Here is a 25,436-nt window from a genome sequence, read left to right on the forward strand (position 1 = left end):
ACTTACATGGAGTAATTGAGGTAAGATTTTGGGAAGAGTCTGGATGTAGCCAGATTTTAGAACGTTGAATCCTAGGCAATTTAATCATGAAAAAATTTGTGCTAGGAGTTATAAAATTAATATCTCTTTGGGATTATGAATCTTGCCCCAGTGTGCCAGATGCATTATTATGAAGGCAGATTCTAGGTTCTGGTGTGGGGGGGGATTGGTATTTCTGTCTCTGTGAGAAAGGTAAGGAGGACACTAATCTAGCGGGGGAAATAACCCTCAGAATTGAGTGAGACTGAGCAAAGGGATTAAAGAGTAAAAATGACTTGGAAACTGAATGAATATAGAATTAGAAGGGGAATAGAGAATCAAAGATGACTGCGTTTTGACCTTGGGTATAGAAAGACATTGATGCCATTAATTCAAATAGGGATAGGAAGGAACTATGGCACATAAGTTTTATTTGTGCACATGTTGAATTTGAGGGAATAACTGCTTCTTATTAATACACCTTTTTAAGTCTTGCATATGTGTGAAAATTTAACCTAACTATATTACATATTAATAAGGAAAATGAGTTAATGTGCATTCGTTTCACTAAATATTTGAGTTGTCTGCTGGGTTCTGTGTATTTTGCAAGACTGTGTTTGATCTCTGCTAATCACATGGGCAAGGTTGAACTAGATATTTCTGGATGACCAATATGGTAAATTTGTCTCTTTCCTTATAGAGAACTCAAACTAATCTTGCTTTGAGTATCAAATTTCTTAATCCTTTGCTTTGTAAGAGAATGCTTAGGTAACCCTTCTCTAACAGAGATGCCTATTAAGTTGTAGTAAAGAAAAAAGAGATTAACAGGGCTAACCAATTAGTGAAGCATACAGAATAGAAAGATGTTTATTCATCATCACCTTCTTAACCCACCCCATGCTGGGAAACCCTAATGCCAAGCTCATAGAAATGTGAGCTTTGGAATCACACCTAGGTTAAAATTATTGCAACTCTACTACTTCCTAGTGGTGTGACCTTGAGTTCTGTGAGCTTCAGTTTCTTCATTTTAAAAAGAAGAAAAAAAGGTGGGAGGAAGGATAGTACCTTGTGGGGTCATTATGAAGATGCATTTAGATAAAGTAAATGAGGCATTTCATATCTTACTTTGCATGGTTGTGGTCCATAGTGAATGCTCCTTTTCTTTTATCTTTAGGTCTTATAAAGACAGTGTCATTTGGAGGGGAAATAAATTACAAAATGTATAAATGTTGGTGCTATTAATAAGTTGACTAAAGTATGTTTATACAGTGAGTTGCTTTTTTAAGACACAGGAAAACAATACAATTTTTTAAAATTTAAATTCAATTATTTTTATGTTGTTCAGGAGATTATAAACCAATGGGTTATTAAAGGTTGGTAGGAAATGTAAAGGTCATGCAACCCAAACACATTTCTACTAGAATGTTTGATATTATGTTGAAAGGAAAACTTCCTTCAGGTTTGTGGGAACTTGATTTTTACTTTTTAGGTGGTAGGAGGGGACTCTTTTTTGGTTTAATTTAGATACAAAGTTGTCGATTGTTGTAGTTCTTCAGAGATATGACTACTAGCCATTTGGTTTCTATATTGGAAATATATCTTGCTTACTTATGACAAATTTGTGTGTGGGGTATGCATGTGTTCATGTTATTTGCTATATTAGTTAATTGCTATAAAGGGGATATTGCATCTGTTCGATCTATTAGAAACAAGGCATGGCTTAGTATGGGTCTAGGACCTGGAATCATTTAAACCTAGTTCATTTGACTAAATCCTGGTTGCGTTTCAACCATGGGTTATTTACTTAGTTCTCTATTAGCAGTGCTGTGGACCAGCCATTGGCTACAACCAATACAACCAATATTGCAGGACACTATCCTCAAGGTGTCAGTAAAGATTAAACCTTGAAACCAAGGTCAATTCAAAACATTTGCTATGGAAGTCCTCTTCTGTAATGGTTTCTTCAAGGTTGTAAACTCTAAAACCAAACCTTTTTTTAGAGGTCTACAACAGAAACTTACATTAAAAGTTATGCAAATAGTGCTTTCCTTTTTGTTTTCTTTCTCTTGTTTGTTGTTTCTTACTCATGTCAGATGTTTTTAGTGTGAAGTTTTTGCTTGGACTGTGTTGTGTTGATTCAGATGCTGACATTTAAAAAGCCAAATCTAGAGAAATGGAGCTTTCGGGTAAACTTCCGAGTAATAAGTGGGATGATTATGTCCATGATGTTGTTGCGACTTTTAAATGCCATTTAGGATGGTCACCTTCTGACATATGAGTAATGATGGGTGGGTTTCTTAAGCCTACATTCTCAGAATCCTTTTCATTTTCTTTTCATGTTTTCTGTGTCATTAATTGTGAGAAGTTGTACTTTCCCAAGGCATGATTTATTTATTGCGTGGAACAGACTTTCTGGTTTAGTTTTTCATCCTTCACATTCACATTTTGGATTGGAGGTGTATGTGAAAAATGTATTGGTCACATTAAAAATCTATTTAAGAGAAAACCTTAATTATTCATTAAGTCACCCAGACCCTGTTAACCTTTTTTATATTCTTGGATCTGAAAAATCCTGGGTCATTGAATTGCCCAATATAGGGATGATATTTGAACCTGGCTGAACATCAGATCACTTAGGGGTGTTTTAGAAAAATATTGATCCTCAAAGGATCCCTCTCACCAAGATATTTTTGTTTCATAGGTCTGAACTGGGTCCTGGGAATCGGAGTCTTATTTTATTTTTTATTTTAAAAAATTTTAAGGGGCACCTGGGTGGCTCAGTCAGTTAAGCATCTGACTTTAGCTCAGGTCATGATCCTGGGGTCCTGGGATCGAGCCCCACATCGGGCTCCCTGCTCAGAGGGGAGTCTGTTTGTCCCTCTCCCCCAGCTCATGCTCTCTCTGTCTCTCTCCCTTAAATAAAGAAATAAAATCTTTAAAAAACATTTTTTTTAAAAAGATTTTATTTATTTGAGAGAGAGGGAGGAGGGCGGGGCAGAGGGAGAGGGAGAAGCAGAGTCCCCACTGAGCAGGGAGCCTGACACTGGCCAATCCCAGGACCCTGCGATCGGGACCTGAGCTGAAGGCAGACGCTTAGCCGACTGAGCCACCCAGGTGCTCCCTAGGAATCTGAGTTTTAAACACACTTACTTATCTTTTACAATATTCAGGTAGAGTACACATGGCAAAGTAATGGGAAAGTTGATGTTCTGAAGTGGGTTTTTGATTTTATAATTATTTATAAATCTCTCAGATGTAGAAGGACCAATCTCCTGTCATAGACTTACAAGTAAGGGATTTTAGTAACACCCTCATTTAGATGAGCAAACTGAAGGATGGAGAGAGTGTGTAATTTATATCAGGTTACTCAGCAGTTTCCCAGTGAAGCCATGATTGTGTCCAGGTAGCCTGACTCCCTGTTGGTGTCCCTTCCACCGTCATGTTATCAGCCACAGACTACCACTGCCACATTGTTGGGGCTCAACAGACTTTGGATGAATTAAATAAATGAAAATACTGTGCAGCAAATCTTTGCTTTTCATGGTTATTTTCAGAGATTTGACTTGGGTTAACTTTGAACATTGGTAAATGCTAAAACTTCCTTCTGCTTGCTGGTGCTCTTGTTTCTTGGGTAAAGATTTTCTAAAATCTTTACTTTCTTTTATAAACTCAGAATTCTTTTGAGTATAAGTAAGTTGCTTTCCGATTTTGTTTAGTTCTCTGAGTGGTGTTAATAATGTCTCTTGAGAAATTTCCAACTTGACTGGTAATTTGATTTGGTACAACTCTGGGCAATTAGATGGTAGTTGGACAGAGAAAATTGTAGCTTAACTTGACCCAGACTTGGGTCATGATGCAGTACAGTGTGATGGAAGATGCCAGACAGGGAGCAGATTGCTCTGGATATCTGGCCCCAGCTCCCACGCTTAATGCTTTGGTTCTCTGGATCAACAACTTCATTTTCCTAGCTCTGTTTCTTATTTTGATTTCCTCCTCTCTCCTTTCTTTTCCTCCTTCCTTCCCAACCACAAAATACTTCTTACACCAAAAGAATATATTCAGTGTCCACATAAAGTAGAAAGAAGCATGATAAAATGAACCCTGTGTACCTAGTAACCCATCAATGTAATAAATAAAATATTACTTTGGCTTCATTTCCTCTTCTGTAAAATGAGGGGATTGGACTAAATATTGTAAACATACTTTTCTGCAATGATTTACCAGTTTCTCTGTAAGTTTATAACCATTTAGAAGATAATAAACTTCCCTGATGTCAAAACAATGTTGTGAGACTGTAGACATAATTAAGGGTCTTTCAAACTTTTCCGGAAATATTTTAAACAGTCTTAGGTAACCTAAACTGGATTGAGATAAAACCTAATGTAGTTAGGCATCAAGAGAAAAACTGTACTTGTAATGATTTAACATTCAACAGTTAAAGTATTTTCTTGGTGGCGACTTGTTTCTTTGGCTCACTGGTAACATTTAAGACGTTTGTCCAGGTATTTTTTGCTGGTACTGATTGTACCTTAGACAGATAGCAGGAACAGTGTTTAAATGGTAGCACTGGATACTGTCAGTAATACATAGTGTTAGGGATGAATTAGAAGTCTTAGAGAAAGAAGAAAAAGCCAATGTTCTTGCATGTCATTGCTGGCTTCCTTCACTTGTTAGTTTCCAGTTATTTATTCCTCCTCTGCTGGAATTCGGGTCTTGCCTTTGTGTTGCCCTGATACTCCAAGGTCACTTTCCCTAATGTCCTAGGACCCTTGCAGTCCTGCATAGAAGTTGCTTTAGGCATATTTCCAAAAAGTAAATGTAGCACTATTTTAGTTACACAGGCAGTGGTATGCAGCAAGAAGGGGAAAAAATCTAGCCTGGAAGAGGCAAGCCTGATGAACAAGCTGGGAACAGGACATTGTTTTGGAATTCATGGAAGGCAGTGGGAGTGGCCAGCACAACAGAGAGTCAGGGAATCTATAGATCCTGGTGACCAAGGCACAGTGAATATTAGCAATAATTTAATCAGCAAATATGCATTAGTGTCATTTGCATGCCAGATGCTAGGAATGCAAGATGAAGTCTGTGCCCTGACAAAACCTGTAGGCTAATGGGGCAGAGATGGGTAACTAGACAATTGCAAGAGGCAGTTGGTGAGAGGTGAGCTGAGGAATGTGGAAGGAGGTAGAAAGGTCACGAATATCAAGAGAGAGGATGATGATGTCATAGAAGACATCCAGAGGATTTGGCACCTGCCTTAATTCGTGAAAGATGAATAGGAATTAACATGGCAGAGAAGGGGAAAAAGAAGTGTAGGAGGCAGAAGGACTACCACATGGAAAGGGACAGAGTTGCGATGTTATAAACTGAGTTCTGGGAACTTCAAGTGGCTGTTTTCTTGGAGCTACGTATATGTGATGGAGGTTGAGAAATAAAGTTGGCTGGGGAGATTAGGGCTGGATCACAAAAGACCTTACATATTCTGCCAAAGATTTAGGACATCATATATCTTCCCTTTGTACCTGCACATCCACGTTCTACTGGAATGTGCTGCTCTCTGCCCCAGGAAGTAGACTCATCTGCAGGGCTCTTGGGATCTCTGGCTTTGAATCAAGTTTGGTCAGTAGAAGCCTGGGGAGAGATGGGAGGGAGGAAGAAGAGCAAAGCCAGGGCGTCCCTTGCCGTGGCTCCCTCTCTGTAGAGTCTTGCACTGCCCATGCCCCTCGACTGAAGATCATTGTTCTCTGGTCCTGATACCCTTTTCTTCTCTTCATCTTTTTTGGGCATCAGGGTGGCTCCAGTTTTGTATAGTCCTCTATTGCTGTATAACCAATTACCCCAAAATGTGATGGGGTTAATTGGCTTAAGCATAACATTGATTATGTCATAGGTTCCATGGGTCAGTAATTTTAGGTGGGTCCTCTGGGTCAGTGCCTCTCACAAAGACCACAATCAAGATGTTGGCTGGGATTGCAGTTTCATCTGAAGGCTCACCTGAGGAAAGGCCCACTCCAAGCTTACTCATGTGGGTGTTGGCTGGATTCAGTTCCTCGAGTGCTGTGGGAGCGATGGCCTCAGTTCCTCACTAACTGTTGACTGGAGCCACTCTCAGTTTCTTGCCACATGTGTTTCTCCACAGGATAGCTCACAACAAGGCAGCTTGTTTTATCAGAGTGAGCAAGGAAGAAGAGGCAGAAAGGGGGGTGGGGGTGGGAGTTTCACTCTTTTATAATCTAATCTTGGACATAACATTCTATATCCTTTCTGTTAGGAGCAGGTGACTAGGTCCACTGCTAGGTGAGGGGTTTACGCACAAGTCAGAGGTTCCTGAGTGTTCCTTGTGGTTCTCCTATCCTCTGCCACTTCTTTATACTTGGTCCTTTTTGAAATAAACCTTTCTTGAATTGTCTTGTATGTGCCATCTGTTTCCTGATGAGTCTGTGACTCATGCAGGTATTAACCCCAAAGCAAAGGAAAGACACTGAAACCTTGTTTTTCTTCATAAGGAAAGTCACCACGAAAGAACTTGAAGCTGGGAAGTCATATGGTCAGTATGGAGAAAACACTTGTGCAGAGAGGGTGTGAAAGAAATGGTAAGATTAGTGGGCAGAATGGTTTGGTGATTTTGTAGGAATTCGGGTGAGGACAAAATGACGTCCAGGTCAATGGCAGTGGTAACATAGATGAAAAGATGTGCTCGAGAGATGTTTAGGAGGTACAACCAACCGGGTTTGGTGACCAATAGAGTGGAGGGCAAATCTGAGGGCAAAGGAGTTATCTTTTCACCAGGTTACACCTGGGAAATGTCAGATCTCCTGGAACCAACAAAATGTTGAACCAAATAACTGTAGAGCTGCGTTGCCTGCCCTTCTCCTCCTTGTGTGCAGAGAAGTCAAGTGTCATGGAAGGAGTGTGTAACTGGGCCAGGGTGTCTCTGATTGATTGTGGCTGCACCACTAGATGACTTCAGGCTGTACACAAGTTGTTTCTGCTTCAAGGCTAGTTCCGCTATTTGTGAAGTGAGGGGTTAGCTAGGCTGGGGGATTGCGAAAGTACTTTCAGCTCTAACATGCCAGGGCTTTCATAATCTAAAATAAAGACACCCACATTTCCTTACCTATTTATTCTTTTTATAGCCTTCTTTGTTTTCTTTAAAAAAATTTTTTTAAAAAGTTAACCCAAGCAAAACTTTAAAAAGTCAGGTAAGTCAGTATGTTTCAAACAAATGCTTTTTGGTCTTGAACAGTTAGGGTTTCTTTTCTTTTCTTTTTTCAAGGACTAACTTCAGAGAGTATTCTGGGTAACTAATTTAATTGTTCAAGCTGTATTTTAAGGTTCCTTTCATTAAGTATTTTGAAAGTTTTTTATTGCCTTAGGAAAAAATTGTTCCGTTTTCCTTTCCCCCTAGGAATGGAATTGCCAGAGGAAAAGCTCCCCATCACATTATCTTGGTTGGCAGGAGACAGGAGTGTGGGCAAGGCCCCAGCTAGTGGTATCAGTGTCCGCAGATGAAAGGGATGGTATTTTTAGTGTCGAGAGTAGCTCAGTGTGGTTTAATATGAGGTGTTGCCCCCAGTATAGCTTTCTAATTTGGAAAGCCTTTAGCGTGTTCAAGGCTTCACTTCATTTTTTCCCATCTCTCCCCACTCATTTCGTTTCAAAGAGTCTCAGATTTTACATTTTGGCAATTTATTACTCTCACTATTGACACTCCTTTGCGTATTCCCGCACTATGGAGAACTTGAATGGCCATAGAGTGAAGTTCTCATTCTCAGGATTTTGAACAAGAAAAACTAAAAGCCGGGGCGCCTGTGTGGCTCAGATGGTTGAGCGTCTGCCTTCGGCTCAGGTCATGATCCCAGGGTCCTGGGATCGAGTCCCACATCGGGCTCCCTGCTCGGCGGGAAGCCTGCTTCTCCCTCTCCCACTCCCCCTGCTTGTGTTCCTGCTCTCACTGTCTCTATCTCTGTCAAATAAATAAATAAAATCTTTAAAAAAAAAAAAAGAAAAAAAAAGAAAAACTAAAAGCCTGCAGGTATCTGTGAAGGGAAAATAAATGTTTCAGTCGTTGTGGGATAGGAGCATTATTTTTTTAAAAAACATGATTGCCAATGGAAATCAAAACTGAAAATGGACAAGTCTTTTGATCCACATTCTCACTTCTAAAAATGTATTACAATAAGGGAACAGAAAAAAATATACAAAGATAGACATATAGATATAGACACGCATTCATGCCAAAAGAATATTCATACCTCTGGTAAATAACACCAAAAGATATAAATCAATCAAATATTTGTTGAAAAGGAATTAAATAATCATAGGGGGATAGGATTTATATTTGGAATGACCCCTCAGTTAGGTCACTGGGTCCCTGTTCTGGTAGACCTACTAATCGCCTTGAAAAGAAGATGGTTCTTGACATCCTGGCATATGGTCCAATTGAATATTCTTTACTTTAAAAACCCTACTGGACTTGGCCATTTTTGTAAAATTTTTGTTTTCTTTGCTAAATATAATGGTTGTGTAGATTTGCTAAAAAATTACTGTTTTCATTTCTTTATTATTTTCTACATCTCTGTGCTTAATACTAGGATCATTTTTCTTTTGTCTGGAGAATTACCGTTAGTATTCTCTTCAGTGCAGACCTGCTGATGCAAGATTAAGGAAGATAATAGGGATTTATTGGCTACCCACTCTGTACTGGATACTGTGCTAGGTACTGCATATACACTGAATCATGTAATCACCAGAATGGCTTGTTAGCAATTGGTGGTCATTCTATATTATACGCAAGGAAACAGGACCAGAAGGAGTAAATGACTGGTATGAGACTTGAATCTGAGTTTGCATTATTCTAAAGTTTGTAATTTTTTTTAAAGAAATTAAATTACATAGAAAAAAACAAAAGAGATTTCAAAGTTGTTTGTAGTTAATTATAGGAAGGTTGGTGTTAACAAGGTGTGCTTACAGAGGAGGAAGGAGTTTCAAGAGAAATGACTTGAATTGCATCTTTAAGAAAGGGGAGGATTTTGTTCTGTAGGAAAGGCCAAGAAATGATTCTAGGTGGTGGGAGTTGTGGAAGTAAAGGTGTGGTGATAAGAAAACGTAGACGTACTTAGGAGGCAGTGTATTTTATTACACTAAATCTAGGAGGTGTGCCTGGTGTAATAATAGCCTTGTTCTTTATGGAGAACCCGAAGCAAGAAAACACTAAACATTTTTAGTTCTGAAACTCACCTCGTAAAATGTTGGTAATGCTGAGGTTTCTCCTGACTGATTTTCTTTCTTTCCTTTTAAAAATTCATTGTTTTCCATTTTAAAAGTAATAATTCATTTTCAAAAGAATATATGAACTACAGAAAAAAATATCTCACATATTCCTACCATGAGAATATGACCACAGTTAACATTTTGGTTTATTTCCTTTCAGCTTTTATTTTATATAAGTAGTATATATATATATATATATATATATATATATATATATATATATATATATATATATATATATATAATTAGCACATATATAATATATCATATTCAGGGCTACCCTGAATAGCCAAAGTGATCTTGAAAAAGAAGAACAAAACTGGAGGTATCAAAGTCCCAGATTTCAAGAAACTATAAAGCTGTAGTAATCAAAACAGTATGGTAATGGCACAAAAACAGACACATAGATCAATAGAACAGAATGCAGAACCCAGAGATAAACCCACAATTATGTGGCCAATTAATCTATGACAAAGGAGGCAAGAATATACAATGGGAAAGACCGTCTGTTCAGTTAATGGTGCTGGGAAAATGGACAGCTACATGCAAAAGATGAAACTGGACCACTTTCTTCCACCATACACAAAAATAAACTCAAAGTAGATTACAGACCTAAATATGAGACCAGAAACCATAAAACTCCTAGAAGAAAACATAGGCAGTAATTTCTTTGACAGTTGTAGAAACATTTTTCTAGATATGTCTCCTCAGGCAAGGGAAACAAAGGTAAAATTAAATTATTGGGACTATACCCAAATAAAAAGTTTTTGCACAATGAAGGAAACCATCAACAAAACAAAAGGCAACTGATTGAATGGAAGAAGATATTTGCAAAGGATATATTCGATAAGGGGTTGTTATCCAAAATATATGTAGAAGTCATACAACACAACAACCCCCCGCCCAAATAGTCTGATTAAAAAATGGGCAGAGGGCCTGAATAGACATTTTCCAAAGATGTACAGATGGCCAACAGACACATGAAAAGATGATTAACATCACTAATCATCAGGAGAATGCAAACTAAAACCACAATGAGGTATCACTTTACACCTGACAGAATGGCTAGACTCATAACCAAGAAATAACAAGTGTTGACAAGGATGTGGAGAAAAAGGAACCCTTGTGTGCTATTGGTAGGAATGCAAATTCATGCAGCCACTGTGGAAAACAGTATGGAGGTTCCTCAAAAAAATTAAAAATAGAATTACCATATGATCCAGTAATTCCTCTACTGGGTATTTACCCAAAGAAAATGAAGACACTAGTTTGAAAAGATATATGCACCACTATGTTTATTGTAGCATTATTTACAATAGCCAAGATATGGAAGCAATCCAAGTGTCCATCCATGGATGAATGGATAAAGAAGGTGCAGGTGCAGTGTATACATATGATAGAATATTATTCAGCCATAAAAAAAGAATAAAATCTTGCTATTTGCAATAACATGGATGGACCCAGAGGGTGTAATGCTAAGGAAATAAGTCAAATACCATGTGATTTCACTCATATGTAGAATTTAAGAAACAAAACAAACAAAAAAGAGACAGACAAAACAGACTCAAATATAGAGAACAAACTGGTGGTTATCAGAGGGGAGGCAAGGGGATGGGTAAAATAGATAAAGGGGATTAAGATTACACTTATTGAGCACTGAGAAGTGTATAGAATTGTTGAATAACTATACTGTATGCCTGAAACTAATATGATACATGTTAATTATACTTCAATTTAAAAATTAAAAATTAAATATATATTAGTCTAGTGGGTAATAATAGTGTATATACTGTTTTATGGGGGCGCCTGGGCGGCTCATTCGGTTAAGCGATTGCCTTCGGCTCAGGTCATGATCCTGGAGTCCCTGGGTCGAGTCCCGCATCGGGCTCCCTGCTCGGCAGGGAGTCTGCTTCTCCCTCTGACCCTCCCCCCTCTCATGTGCTCTCTCTCATTCTCTCTCTCTCAAATAAATAAATAAATTCTTTAAAAATAAATAAATAAAAATAAAAAATATACTGTTTTATGTTTTCCTGCCATATCCTAAGCATTAATCTGTGCCACAATCATCATCATCATAAGTTTTGAAGATTGTATTATATTCTGAGTAGATAATATACTGTAATTTAGTTATTCAGTTCCTTTTATTACTAGCAAAATTTAGAATTTCTAGGTCAGAGGGCATGACCTATGTCATGACTCCTGATACATATTGTTTTCCAGAAGGTCAGTATTAGTTTCTGCATGTACAGGCTGGCCTTCCCTGGGTTGCTGTCAATGTTCATTGAACTTAAGAAAGAGGGTGAGAGGGGCGCCTGGGTGGCTCAGTCGTTAAGCGTCTGCCTTCGGCTCAGGTCAGGATCCCAGGGTCCTGGGATCGAGCCCCGTGTTGGGCTCCCTGCTCAGTGGGGAGTCTGCTTCTTCCTCTCCCTCTGCCCTTCCCCCCCAACTCATGCCTGAGTGCACTCTCCTTCTAATAAATAAATTTTAAAAAAAGGAAGAGGGTGAGGGGATCTCTAATAATTAGGGCTAGAGTATTCTTTCCTCTCTACCTCGAAACCAGATCCCCAACATAATGTCTGACTGCCTTTGCAGCACAACCCTTATCTGGAGAGCCTCGCCGCCTGGGTCTTGAGAAATTTTCAACCTGGAACTTTTCCAAGCCTTTTGCTATTTTATCCTCTATTTGTTTTTCTTAAGCAACTAACTAAATAAGAATAACATTTCAACCTCTTTCCACTCCCCGCCCCCTGCATTTTTCCTGCCCGCACCACCTCTGCCTCCAGTTTAGCCATGGGGTTTCTTCTTATATTTTAAAGCTAAATACAAAAGCACAGTTCTGAGATACAGCCAAGTTCTGCAGCCAAGTTTGAAGAATAAAACTTTAAAACAGCTCTTCTGTCACACACTTGGGAGGGGAGGCAGGCTTTGCTATAAATAAGGCACATTCCATTTCTATCTCATCCTTTGCAGCCCTCGTGGATAATGCTTTTTGTATATGACTGCAGTGTTCTCTTGCTGCCCACTCACCCTTTCAACCTTCCCTTTTATATCGCATTTTATTTCAGTGTTCAGTAGTTCTGGAGTTCAGGGACCCTGCTTGAGAGAGGAGTAGAAGTATCCTTTCATTCTTCAGGGTTAAGTGTACTGAGATAAAGTGGCTGACTTGTAAGAAACTACATTTTATCTGGGACATTTTTAGCAGCTGCTGTATTAGTTCCCTATGGCTGTTGTAACAAATTACCATAAAATTAGGGGCTTAAAACAAAACAGATTTATTCTCCACGGTCCCGGAGGGCAGAAGTCTAAAATGATTTGGCAGGGCTGTATTCCTTCTGGAGGCTCTAGGGGAAAACCCATTTCCTTCCTTTTCCTAGAAGCTGCCCACATTTCTCAACTCATGACCCTGCATCCGTCTGACTTGCTTCGGCCATCGTGTCTCCCTCTCTAACTCTGCCCCTCTTGCATCCCTCTTATAGGAACCCGTGATCACATGGAGCCCACCCAGATAATCCAGGGTAACCTCCCCATCTCAAAATCCTTAACTTACTCGCACTTGCAAAGTCCTTTTTGTTGTGTGAGGGAGCGTATTCACAGGTTTTGGGAGTTAGGATGCAGACATCTTGAGGGGGAGGAGGGCATTATTCTGGCTATTACACTATCTTAGGGATGGAAAAATAATTTTAGAATTTTATCTGTTTTTCATAGCTACAGAGAGGATGTGCTGAAGGCTTGGTTTTCCTTTCAGTGTTTGGGATGGTAGATATATGGCAACCTAAATTAAGTCTAGGATATCCATTTGTATTTGCTAATGTCCCTTTGAAGACAGGAAAGAAGAGCCTTTCAGTGACTGACAGCAAGGATGGGGTTGGGTATCTTAGTTAAAGACCTTCCTTCCCTCCTTACTGGGTCCTTATCTTAGGCTCTTGTAGGGCATTGAGGGCAAATGACCAAGCAGATGCTTTTTTTTTTTTTTTTTTAAGTAGGCTTCACATCCAGCATGGAGCCCAACGTGGGGCTCGAACTCACGACTGTGAGATCAAGAATGGAGCCGAGATCACAAGTCAGACGCTTAACTGACTGAGTCATCCAGGTGTCCGCCATGCAGATGCATTCTAAATAAATGAAGGAAACCCTCCTTTACTATTGTCTCCTACAGTGTGGCTTTCCTATGGGACTGTTCGTCTCTAGTTATTTTATATTTTAGAATATTTAAAAACTGTGGTACTGAACAATACAGTTAATAAACACTTTCCTCATGACTGGCCAGAGAGTAACAGTAGAAATCATGACCTTATGTTCTTTTTTCAAGCAGTAAGAAGAACTTAGTCTTCTTAGCTTAGGAATGTGCCAGTCTGCTTGTTGACTGTCCTGAGGCCTCTCTTTTCACCATTTTTCATGTTCTGGTGAGTCACAACACATAATGGCAGACAAAAGGTACACAGGTGATAGTGTTGTCTGGAAAGCCACCAAGCAATAGCAGGATCCTGGATGTTAAAATGACTCAAGGCGGATGAGCCCCTCCAAGGAGCTAGTCCAGGAAACAGATGATAAAGCCTAATTGTCAGCAAGGGTTTGGAGTGAGCTTTTTCTTTCTAAAAGGAATGATTAACTTCACTGCCTTCTGGGGAAGGAGAAGTCAGTAGTTGAAAACAAAATCTACTGGAGCCGATGACATGTTACAATTTTAGGGCAGAGTTCAGCAGACTACTTGTCCTTGGACCTAACTCATCCCCATATCAGTTCTTGTATAGCACTTGAGCTAAGGATGGTTTTTACATTTTGAAATGGCTGGAAAAAATAAAAAAAGCAATATTCCATGATGTGTGAAAATTATGTAAAATTCAGATTTCAGTGTTCATAAATCACGATTTGCAGAAACACAGCCATGCTATTCATTTATTAGTTGTCCGTGACGACCACGGAGGAGTTGAGTGGTTGTGGCAGACATTGACCATGTGACTGACAAAGCCTAAAATATTTACTAACTGACCCTGTACAGAGAATTTTGTAGCCTCAGGTTATAGGGACTTGGGGGAGACTGAAAAAGCCTCTGCAAATGTCCTTGTTGGAACAATATTTCGATAGGAACCAAGACCCAGTGATTCTGCCCAGTGGGAACTCATTTCTAGGAACCCACAGGGAGTCTAGCAGGGGAATGGGTATACAAGTTAACCCGGAAACCAGGTATACTCATATGATGCTATAAATAATACACGAATCCTGCCATTCACTCCTTGAATAGCGTGTCTCCTTTACTGAGGGGGTCACAGAGTTTATTCCAGTACTTTATTAAAGAGATTTTATTTGGTTGGTTGTTTGTTGTTTTTTTTTTTAAATGAAGAAGAGCATATTGAGCTGCTGGAAGTGTTGGGCTGTGTGTTCTGAAATATCCCAGTAGGATAGGCGCCAGCTACCTACGTTTCAGATGCAATGCCCAAATGGCTCTCATTTCTCCAGGACCCACTTTGTCCAGGCATCGGGCCAGGGCTTTGGCACATGATGGCTCACACTGACAGCATCTCTGCAAGATCACTGGTGCTATTCCCGCTCTGCCTGGGCGGGAAGGGCTCACAGTGGGAAACCCTGCGCCTGCCGTGCTGCTCTAAGTGTGACCTGGAAGAAGCAGGCCAGCCACTCGGGGAGCCGCTTCATTCTGGTCTTTTCTCTGTGAGAGCAGAGCTATCACAACCTCATCAGCAAAATGCTCTCATCACTGAGTTACAGTACTCAGTGATCACATTAACTTCCATCACTTTGCTTGTTGTGGTATCTTGACCACTGGGAATAGCGCTGCAACAAACATGGGGCAGAGATCCTTTTGGGGGACTCACTTTGTTTCCTTCGGCTGTAAACCCAGAAGTGGGATTGCTGGATCATATGGTAATTCTGTTTTCATTTTATGGACCTTCATACTGTTTTCCACAGTGGCTGCCCCAACCTACATTGTCACCAACAGTGAATAAGGATTCCCTTGTCTTCTCATCCTCACCAACACTTGTTATGAAGACCATTCTAACAGGTAGCGTCTCATGGTGGTCTTGATTTTACGTTCACAGTAACCAAGATAGGGAAACAACCTAAATGTTTGTCAGTGGATGAATGGATAAAGAAAATGTGGTATGTATATACAGTGGGATATGACTCAGACATAAAAAAGAAGAAACCCCCCTGTCATTTTAGGGATGACAGGGATGAACCTGGAGGACATTACGCTGAGTGGAGTAAACCTGACAGAGAAAGACAAGTCCTGTTTGAGTTCACTTATATATGGGATCTAAAAAACAAGTAAAAATGAACTCATAGAACCAGAGAGGAGATGGTGGTTGCCAGGGGCTGGGGGTGGGGGGAATGTTGGGGAGATGTTGGTCAAGGGATACAAACTTTCTGTTATAAGTTGGGTAAGTTCTGAGGATCTAGTGTACAGCATGGTGACTATAGTCAATAATACTGTATTGTGTACTTCAAATTTGCTAAAAGAGCACATCTTTTTATTTTTTATTTATTTATTTTTTATTCTTATGTTAATCCCCATACATTACATCATTAGTTTTAGATGAAGTGTTCCATGATTCATTGTTTGTGCACAACACCCAGTGCTCCATGCAGAATGTGCCCTCCTCAATACCCACCACAAGGCTAACCCATCCTCCCACCCCCCTCCCCTCTAGAACCCTCAGTTTGTTTTTCAGAGTCTATCGTCTCTCATGGTTCGTCTACCCCTCCGATTTCCCCCGCTTCATTCTTCCCCTCCCGCTACCTTCTTCTTCTTCCTTTTTTTTTTTTTCTTAACATAGATTGCATTATTTGTTTCAGAGGTACAGATCTGAGATTCAACAGTCTTGAACAATTCACATAAAAGAGCACATCTTAAGTGTTCTTACCACACACACACAAAGGTAACTATGTGAGGTGATGGATGTGTTAATTAACTTTGTTGCGGCAAATATTTCATAATGTATATGTGTATCAACTAATGACTTTGTGCACTTCATATATGTACAATTTTATTAGTCAGCTATACCTCAATAAATTTGGGAAAAAAAAATGTTACCTTACATTCTATAGTTCCTTCCAGTGCTCCATATCCTTCATATTATGTTCATGAAAGTCCTGAGATACTATTTATCTAAACTTTGTAAATGAGGAAACTGAGGCTTGTGTGGGGTCAACCAGCCTTTAGTGGCAGAGCCAGACCTTCTGACCTTGGGGTCTGGTGTCCTGCACACTACTTCCCATGCCTTCAGCCATAGAGCCGTGACACTTAAACCAATCTTCGCAGAGGACCGTGCTACAGTCTAGGCATATGGTGCTTGGGTTCATCCTCATGGTGATCACAAACTGATTTCCAGAGACTAATTTTACATCCTAGATATTTTTTGGCATTACCCAAAATTGGGACTCTGTTGAGTACAGTGTACTGCTCAATCTCTTTCTCTTCCTCATCACCACATCTGTTGCTGGTGTTTCAGCCCCAAACCAAACCAATAATGGATTCCCATTCATGTTCCTCTTACCACATGGCTCCACATGAGGAAAGGTATATTGCATGTATTCTGCTCAGAAAAAGGCTGAAAAATTGTGGGAAACACACTTTCAAAGAAGGTTTGTGTTCTTTGGGACATAGGAATATAGCATTAATCACAACTTCTGCTTACAGCTGCACAAGTTATTAAAAGAGCTCATTTTCAGCAAATTTTAAATAGTGGAGATGGTTCTTGAGCACATTTAACAAGCACTCTGTCCTGGTTTTGCCCCAATCCCTATACATTCCTCCCCAGTCTTCCATCCCTGGAGTAGCCCCCTCTGCCCACCCTATGATTCCTTAGCCCCCTTCTCTTCTGCATGCTGTCCAGGGGCAACATTGTGCTCTGTGTACACTGATTTGGGGATTCCTCAAAATGCTATTTCCTCCCCAAACTCCAAATACCTATATCCAGCTGCTAAAGGACATCTCTGTTTGAATCCTCCTTACTTATTACAGATTCAACAGGTAGAACATAACAAAGTGTTCTCCCTCTGGAATTCAGTGGTTGGTGTCACATCATTCATTCAGTTAGCATCTGAGTAAAAACCCAAACATGATTCTCCTTGACAGGACTCGCCACTCACCTCTCTTTGCCACATAAATGTGTTTATTTTTGTATGTGTCATCTTTTATGTTTGCCTCCCTATGATATTGTAAATGCTTGCCACCAGGTAGGCAATAAAGAAATGTTTGGTGGGCATACCTGTAGATAAGCATTCCTGAAACATATCCTGTTATCTTTCCCAGATGAGATTTGCTACCACATGACTTCTCCTTACACTGGCTGAACTGTGTAACTCAATCTTTGGTGCAAAGATCGGTAGCATGTCTCTGAGCTCTGCAAACTTATTTATCTTTGGAATTATTGAGCTTGGCAGCTGTCCACATCATGTAACAACTCTGCTGTCACATTTCCCTCCTTGCTTTCTTTCTTTGCTCTCCCCTACTTTTCACAGTCCTATCTGTGAGAGAGAAGGAGAAGAAATGAAGACTACAAACCCATATTTCTCTCACCAATTAAAAATATCTTTCCATCTTGTTTTACTATTAAATGAGTTCCTTGTTTTCTTTCTATGTCACAATTAAAACAGCTTCTTTCCTTCTTAGTGTCTTTAACGTATTTTTATTGCACAAATGATTCATGTTTACTATACAAAATTAGAAATTATAGGTAAACACAAAGAAGGAAATAAAATGTATAACCCCCCTCACTCAGAGAGCTATAGTCAACTTTTAATATAATACCTACTTCCATACTTTTTTTTCCTATACGCATATTTCAACAAAAATGTAGACTTATCGTACTTGCTGTTGGAAAACTTCTTTTCACTTAATAGGTTGAGAACATGTTCCCATGATAAGAAATACTCCTCTAGATCAGATGTCAACAAACTTTCTCTGTAAAGGGCCACTTAGTAAATATTTGAGGCTATATGGGACATACAGTTTCTGTTTCAACTACTTAACTCTGCTGTCGGAGAGTGATATGTAAATGAATGAGTGTGGTTGTGTTCCAATAAAACTTTATTTTCAAAAACAGGCAGTTGGCCAAGTTTGGCTCATGGCTGGGCCGTGGTTTGCTTATGTTTGCTCCAGAATACCATTTTTAATGGCTGAACAGAATTCTACTTTATCAATAGATCATGATTTACTTAACCAACCTGAATAATAGCTAATGTTCTTTGAGGCCTTACACTGTGCTTTGCACACTGAAGGGTTTTTTCTATTTCCTTTTTCACTTTTCCCACCCATAACTCTGTGAAATAAAGGTATCATTCTTTCTATTTAACAGATAAGCAAACTTAGATAAAGAACAAGTAGGTAATTTGCCTAAGGTTAGATGGCTATTAAGTAGAAAAGACAAAATTTAATTTGATATTTAGAAACCACGTTTTTAACTACTCATTATATTTTTATGCACATTGGTGGTTATTTCCTTGGGATAAATCCCTAGAGTTAGAATAACAATGCATCTTAAGGCTTTTGATCTGTGTTTCCAGGTTGATATCTATGGCCAAGTCCTATTTCTTGGGTGGTATAAGCCTTAGCAATAATACTTCATTGTTTTAAATCACATTAAAAATTATAAATGCAAATGAACATTTATTTTATGCATATTTCTCATCTGTGTTTCTTCTTAGGTGAATTTCTCATTCGTGAAGGAAAGGTTCTCATTATTCTATAAGAGCAGTTGTCTTTTCTATTGATTTATTGAAGCCTTGTATACAGAACTCCTTTGGTGTTTTAGTTGATGTTACATGGTTTGTTACGAAAAGGGTCCATTTACTTTAAAAAGCGATTGTCTTTACAGTTAAAGAGAATTAGACAGAAAAGTGTTGGGTTTTAGCATAATAGCACTAATTAGACTTCTGGAATTAAACAAATAAACAAAAGCCAAAACAAAACCCTGTAAGGTAAGAGAGAACTTACTGCTGCTGAGGAACTTGTCCCTTTAGTTCACATGTCTTAAGTCACTAGGATTTGGGTTCTTTAATTGGAATTGCTGCTTTGCTGTGGCCATGGCAACATATCTTAGCTGCCATGAAGAACATACACCTTGACAAAATATTTTTTAGAGAGTGGGTTTTAGATAGAATTCATTATCCAGTGTATTCATGGAGAGTCTAGATGAATTAATGGGTGGTAGACCAATAATAACAGTAATAAAAATTAATAGTTACTATCTACTGATTACTTACCTTATTCCAGGCACAATGCTAAATGCTTTATATTATTTAATTTGATCTTCACTATAATTCTAGGTCATAGATATTGTTATTATCCTTGTTTTATACTGAAGAAACAGACCAAAAACCTAGGTGGCTTGCCTGGACTCTACAGCTGCTAAGTAGGAGTGGAGCTTGACTTTGACCCTGATGCTCTACTGTGTGAGACTTATAGGCTTATTACAGAAAGCTGTGGGGTATATGCTTACTTGTATGTACATGTGTGGCAGATATCTTGATTGTCAAATGTGGAGTCAGCACTACTAGAATTTAATAACACTAGGATCAATGGGCCATGAATCTGACCTGGGATTCAGAACCCATGCTCTTATAAAGATCAGAATTAGGATGCTTTATGAGATTCAAAGAACCCAAAGGGTAGCTGACCCAATATATTTCTATCTTGGGTTTCTCTTGAGGACATCAAATTGAAAGAGGATATCTGATGGGGAAAGGTAGAGTTGTAAGAAATCCTAGGCAATAAGACAGAAGAATCTTTTTTTTTTCCTTACAGCTCTATTGACAAAATTATGTATGTGTGTATGTATGTTTGTGTACACACACATGTAGGGACATAATCATTTGAGAATGCATATATTATGAAATATCAGCCATGGTAAAGTTAATGAACACATCTGTCACCTCACATAGTTACTTTTTTGTGTGTGATAAGAATGCTTAAGATCTACTCTTTTAGGGGCACCTGGGTGGCTCAGTTGTTGGGCGTCTGCCTTTGGCTCAGGTCATGGTCCCAGGGCCCTGGGATCGAGTCCCACATCGGGATCCCTGCTCGCTGAGGGGCCTGCTTCTCCCTCTCCCATTCCCCCTGCTTGTGTTCCCTCTCTCGCTGTGTCTCTCTCTGTCAAGTAAATAAAAAAAAAGATCTACTTTTTTAGCAAATTTTATATACACAACACAGTATTATTAACTATAGTCACCATGCTATGCAGTAGATCCCCAGAACTTATTCATCTTATAACTGAAAGTTTGTACCTTTTAACCAATATCTCCCCATTTTCCCCACTTCCCAAGCCCTGGCAACCACTCTGGTTCTGAGTTCAACATTAAAAAACAGAAAAATTCACATGTAAGTGATATTATTTGTCTTTCTCTGTCTGGCTTATTTCACTTAATAGGATGTCCTCCAGGTTCATCCATGTTGTCAATAATGGCAGGATTTTCTTCTTTTTATGGCTGAATAATATTCTGGTGTGTGTGTGTGTGTGTGTGTGTGTGTACCACATTTTCTTTATCCATTCTTCCACTGATGGACACTTAGGTTGTTTCCATTCTTGGCTATTGTGAATAGTGTTGCAGTGAACATGGAAGTGCAAATATCTTTTCAAGGTACTGATTTCATTTCCTTCAGATATATTCCCAGAAGTGGGATTGCTGGATCATATGGTAGTTCTATTTTAATTTTTTTTGAGGAACCTCCATACTGTTTTCCATAATGGCTGTACCAATTTACATTCTCACTAACAGAATACAAGGGTTCTCTTTTTTCACATCCTCACCAACTCTTGTTATTTCTTGTCTTTTGTTAATAGCCATTCTAACAGGTGTGAGGTGACTCTCATTGTGGTTTTGATTTGCATTTCCCTGATGATTAGTGATGTTGAGAATCTTTTCATGCACCTGTTGGCCATTTGGATGTCTTCTTTGGAAAAATGTTTACTTAGGTCAGTTGCCTATTTTTAGATTGGATTATTATTATTTTTGCTATTGAGTTGTATAAGTTCCTTACATATTTTTGATATAATCCCTTATGAGATATAGTTTATGAATGAGTTCTCCTATTTTGTAGGTTGCCTTTTCATTTTGTTGACTGTTTTCCTTGCTGTGCAGGTTTTTGGTTTGTTGTGGTCCCACCTGTTTATTTTTGATTTTGTTGATTGTGCTTTTGGTGTCAAGTCAAAAAAATTATTGTCTAAACCAATGTTTAAAAAACTCTAGAAAGAGTTTTTTTTCCCTATGTTTTCTTTTAGGAGTTTTACAGTTTCACGTTTTACATTTGAGTCTAATCCATTTCCTGTTAATTTCTGTGAGAAGTGTAAGATAGGGGTCCAATCTCATTCTTTGGATATAGATTACAGTTTTTCTTTCTTTCTTTTTTTTTAAGATTTTATTTATTTATTTGACAGAGAGACACAGCGAGAGAGGAAACACAAGCAGGGGGAGTGGGATAGGCAGAAGCAGGCTCTCTGCTGAGCAGGGAGCCCAATGCGGGGCTCGGTCCCAGGACCCTGGGACCATGACCTGAGTCAAAGGCAGATGCATGATGACAGAGCCACCCAGGTGCCCCAGATTAGAGTTCTTCTAACACTGTTTATTGAAGAGATTATCCTTTCTCCATTGTGTGTTCTTGTTTCCCTTATCAAAGATTACTTAACCATATATGTGTGGGATTATTTCTGGGCTCTCTATTCTGTTCTATTGGTCTCTGTATCTGTTTTTAGGACAGTACCATATTGTTTTGACTACTATAGATTTGTAATATAATTTGAAATCAGGAGTTGTGATGCCCCAGCTTTATTCTTCTTTCTTTAAATTACTTTGAATATTCTGGATCTTTTGTGGTTCCATCTGAATTTTAGGATTGTTTTTCCTATTTCTGTGGAAAATGCCATTGGACTTTTGATAGGGATTGAATTGAATCTGTATATTGTTTTGTGTAGTATGGATATTTTAATAATATTAATTCTCCCAATCTATGAACATGGGGTAGCTTTTCATTTATTTGTGTCTTCTTCAGTTTCTTTCATCAGTGTCTTACAATATTCAGTGTATAGGTCTTTCATGTCCTTGGTTAAATTTATTCCTGAGTATTTTATGTTTTTCCTTCTACTGTAAGTAGAATTTTTTTCTAAATTTCTCTTTCAAATAGTTCATTTATAGTGTATAGAAATGCAACTGATTTTTGTATGTTGATTTTGTATTCTGCACTTTACTGAAGTCATTTATTTTAACTGTTTTTTTTTTTTTTGGTGGAGTCTGGAGTTTTCTATATGTTCACGGACTTCATGGACCTCGTGCGAGATTTCACTCCAAATCTTGTGAGCTCACATCCAAATCTCGCTCCGTCTTGTGGTAATCTCATGAGAAAGCATGGAGCTCGGGTGTGATTTCACTCCACATCTCCAAATCTCATGAGATCGCCCCCGAATCACACCCAGATTTGGGCAAAACACCAAGAGATCTCTCGGACTCTGGGCAGATTTCACCCCAAATCCCGCCAGGTTGCAACCATGCCTCCGAGACTGAGTCGAAATCTCGTGAGATCTCACCCAAATCTCGCCCCAATCTTGCAGTTGTATTCTGCAACTTTACTGAATTCATTTATTTTAACTGTTTTTTTTTTTTTTTTTTTTTTGGTGGAGTCTAGAGTTTTCTATATGTTAGGATCATGCCATTTGCAAACAGAGACAGTTTTTCTTTCTTTCTTTCTTTCTTTCTTTCTTTCTTTCTTTCTTTCTTTCCTTCCTTCCTTCCTTCCTTCCTTCCTTCCTTCCTTTTCTTTCTTTTCTTTTCTTTTCTTTCTTTCTTTCTTTCTTTCTTTCTTTCTTTCTTTCTTTCTTTCTTTCTTTCTTTCTTCCTTCCTTCCTTCCTTCCTTCCTTCCTTCCTTCCTTCCTTCTTTCCTTCTTTTCTCTTTCTTTCTTTCTTTCTTTCTTTCTTTCTTTCTTTCTTTCTTTCTTTCTTCTTTCTTTCTTTCTTTCTTTTTTTCTTTTCTTTTCTTTTCTTTTCTTTTCTTTTCTTTTCTTTTCTTTTCTTTTCTTTTCTTCCTATGCCTTTATTTCTTTTTCTTGCCTAATTGTTCTGGCAAGGACTACCAGTATTGTGTTGAATAAAAGTGGTAAGATTGGGCATTCTTGTCCTGTTCCTGATCTTAGAAGGAATGCTTTCAGTTTTTCACTGTTGATTATGATGTTAGCTGTGGGCTTTTCATATATAGCTTTTCTTATATTGAGATGCATTCCTTTTATATCTAATTTGTTGCAAGTTTTTATCATGAATGGATGCTGAATTTTGTCAAGTGTTTTTTCCTGCAGCCAAAGAAATGATCATATGATTTTTATCCTTCATTTTGTTAATGTGTTGTGACATATTTACTGATTTGCAAGTGTTGAACCTCCTTGCATCTCAGGGATAAATATCCCTCTTTATCATGGCATATGATACTTATAATGTGCTGTTAAATGTGGTTTGCTAGTATTTTGTTAAGGATTTTTGCATCTATATTCAACAGGGTTATTGGCTTGCAATTTTTCTTTTCTTACAGTATCTTTGTCTGCCTTTGATATCAGGATAATGCTGGCCTCTAAAGTGAGTTTGGAAGTGTCCACTGTTCTTCAATCTTTTGAAAGAGTTTGAGAAGAATTGGTATTAATTCTTTAACTGTTTGGTTGAATTCACCAGTGAAGCCATGTGGCCCTGTGATTTTCTTTGTTGTGAGATTTTTGATTACTGATTTAATCTCTTGACTCATTGCTTGTCTGTTCAGATTTTCTATTTCTTTATGATTTAGTCTTGGGAAGTTGTATGTGTATGTGAATTTATCCATTACTTCTAGGTTATCCAGCTTGATGGTGTATAATTGTTCATGGTAGTCTTTTGTGATCTTTTTATTTCTGTGGTATCAGTTGCTATGTCTCCTCTTTCATTTCCCATATTACTTGCTTGAGTTCTCTCTTTTTTCTTAGTCTAGCTAAAGCTTTGTCAATTTTGTCTTTTCAATAAATCAGCTTTTAATTTTGTTTATGTTTTCTTTTTTTTTTTTCTAGTCTCTGTTTCATTTATCTCCACCCTAATCTTTATTTCCTTCCTTCTCCCCATTTTGGGCTTAGTTCTTCTTTATCTATTTCCTTGAGGTGTAAACTTAGGTTGTTTGAAATCTTTCTTATTTCTTTTAATGTAGGTGTTTATTGCTATAAACTTTCCTCTTAGAACTGCTTTTGCTGTATCCCTTAGGTTTTTATATGCTGTGTTTCCATTTTTGTGTGTTTCAAGATATTTTTTGATTTTCCTGTTATTTCTTTAGTGATCCATTGGCCATTCAGGAGTGTGTTGTTAATTTTTACATTTATGGATTTTCCAGCTTTCCTCCTGTTATTGATTTTTAGTTTCAAACCATTGTGGTTGGAATAGATTCTTGATATGATTTTAATCTTATTAAATTTTTAAAAGACTTGTTTGTAGCCTAGCAAATGATCTGTCCTGGAGAAAGTCCTGTGTACACTTGAGAAGAATGTGTATTCTGCTGCTCTTTGATGGAATGTTCTGTGTATCTGTTAGGTCTGTTTGGTCTAAAGTGTAGTTTTTTTGTTTGTTTGTTTTTTTTTTAAAGATTTTATTTATTTATTTGACAGAGAGAGACACAATGAGAGAGGGAACACAAGCAGGGGGAGTGGGAGAGGGAGGAGCAGGCTTCCCGCGGAGCAGGGAGCCCGATGCGAGGCTCGATCCCAGGACCCTGGGATCATGTCCTGAGCCGAAGGCAGGCACTTAACGACTGAGCCACCCAGGCGCCCCTAAAGTGTAGTTTAAGTTCACTGTTTCCTTATTGATTTTCTGTCTGGGTGATCTATCTGTTGTTGAAAGTAGAGTATGAAGTCCCTTGCTATTTTGGTATTGTCGTCTATTACTCCCTTCAAATCTGTTAGTATTTGCTTAATATATTCATGTGCTCAATGTTGGGTGCATATGTATTTACAATTGTTATATCCTCTTGATGAATTGGCCCCTTTATCATTATATAATAACTTTCTCTTATTATAGTTTTTGACTTTAAATCTGTTTTGTCTGATATAAATGCAGCTATCCCTGCTCCCCTTTGGTTTCCACTGGCGTGGAATATCTTTTCCCATCCCTTCACTTTCAGCAATAGGTGTCCTTT

At 38.5% G+C, this 25,436-nt stretch overlaps 1 protein-coding gene across 5 annotated transcripts in view; it reads left to right on the forward strand.

The window, feature by feature from the left end:
* The window catches only part of RGS6 (regulator of G protein signaling 6), a 549,755-nt gene that overhangs the window by 25,649 nt on the left and 498,670 nt on the right, over positions 1-25,436 (forward strand). The window lies entirely within an intron of this gene.

Source organism: Mirounga angustirostris, unplaced genomic scaffold (genome assembly GCF_029215605.1).
Source record: "Mirounga angustirostris isolate CCGP_5_RB_7025 unplaced genomic scaffold, mMirAng1.0.hap1 SCAF_9, whole genome shotgun sequence".
Classification (NCBI taxonomy): domain Eukaryota; kingdom Metazoa; phylum Chordata; class Mammalia; order Carnivora; family Phocidae; genus Mirounga; species Mirounga angustirostris.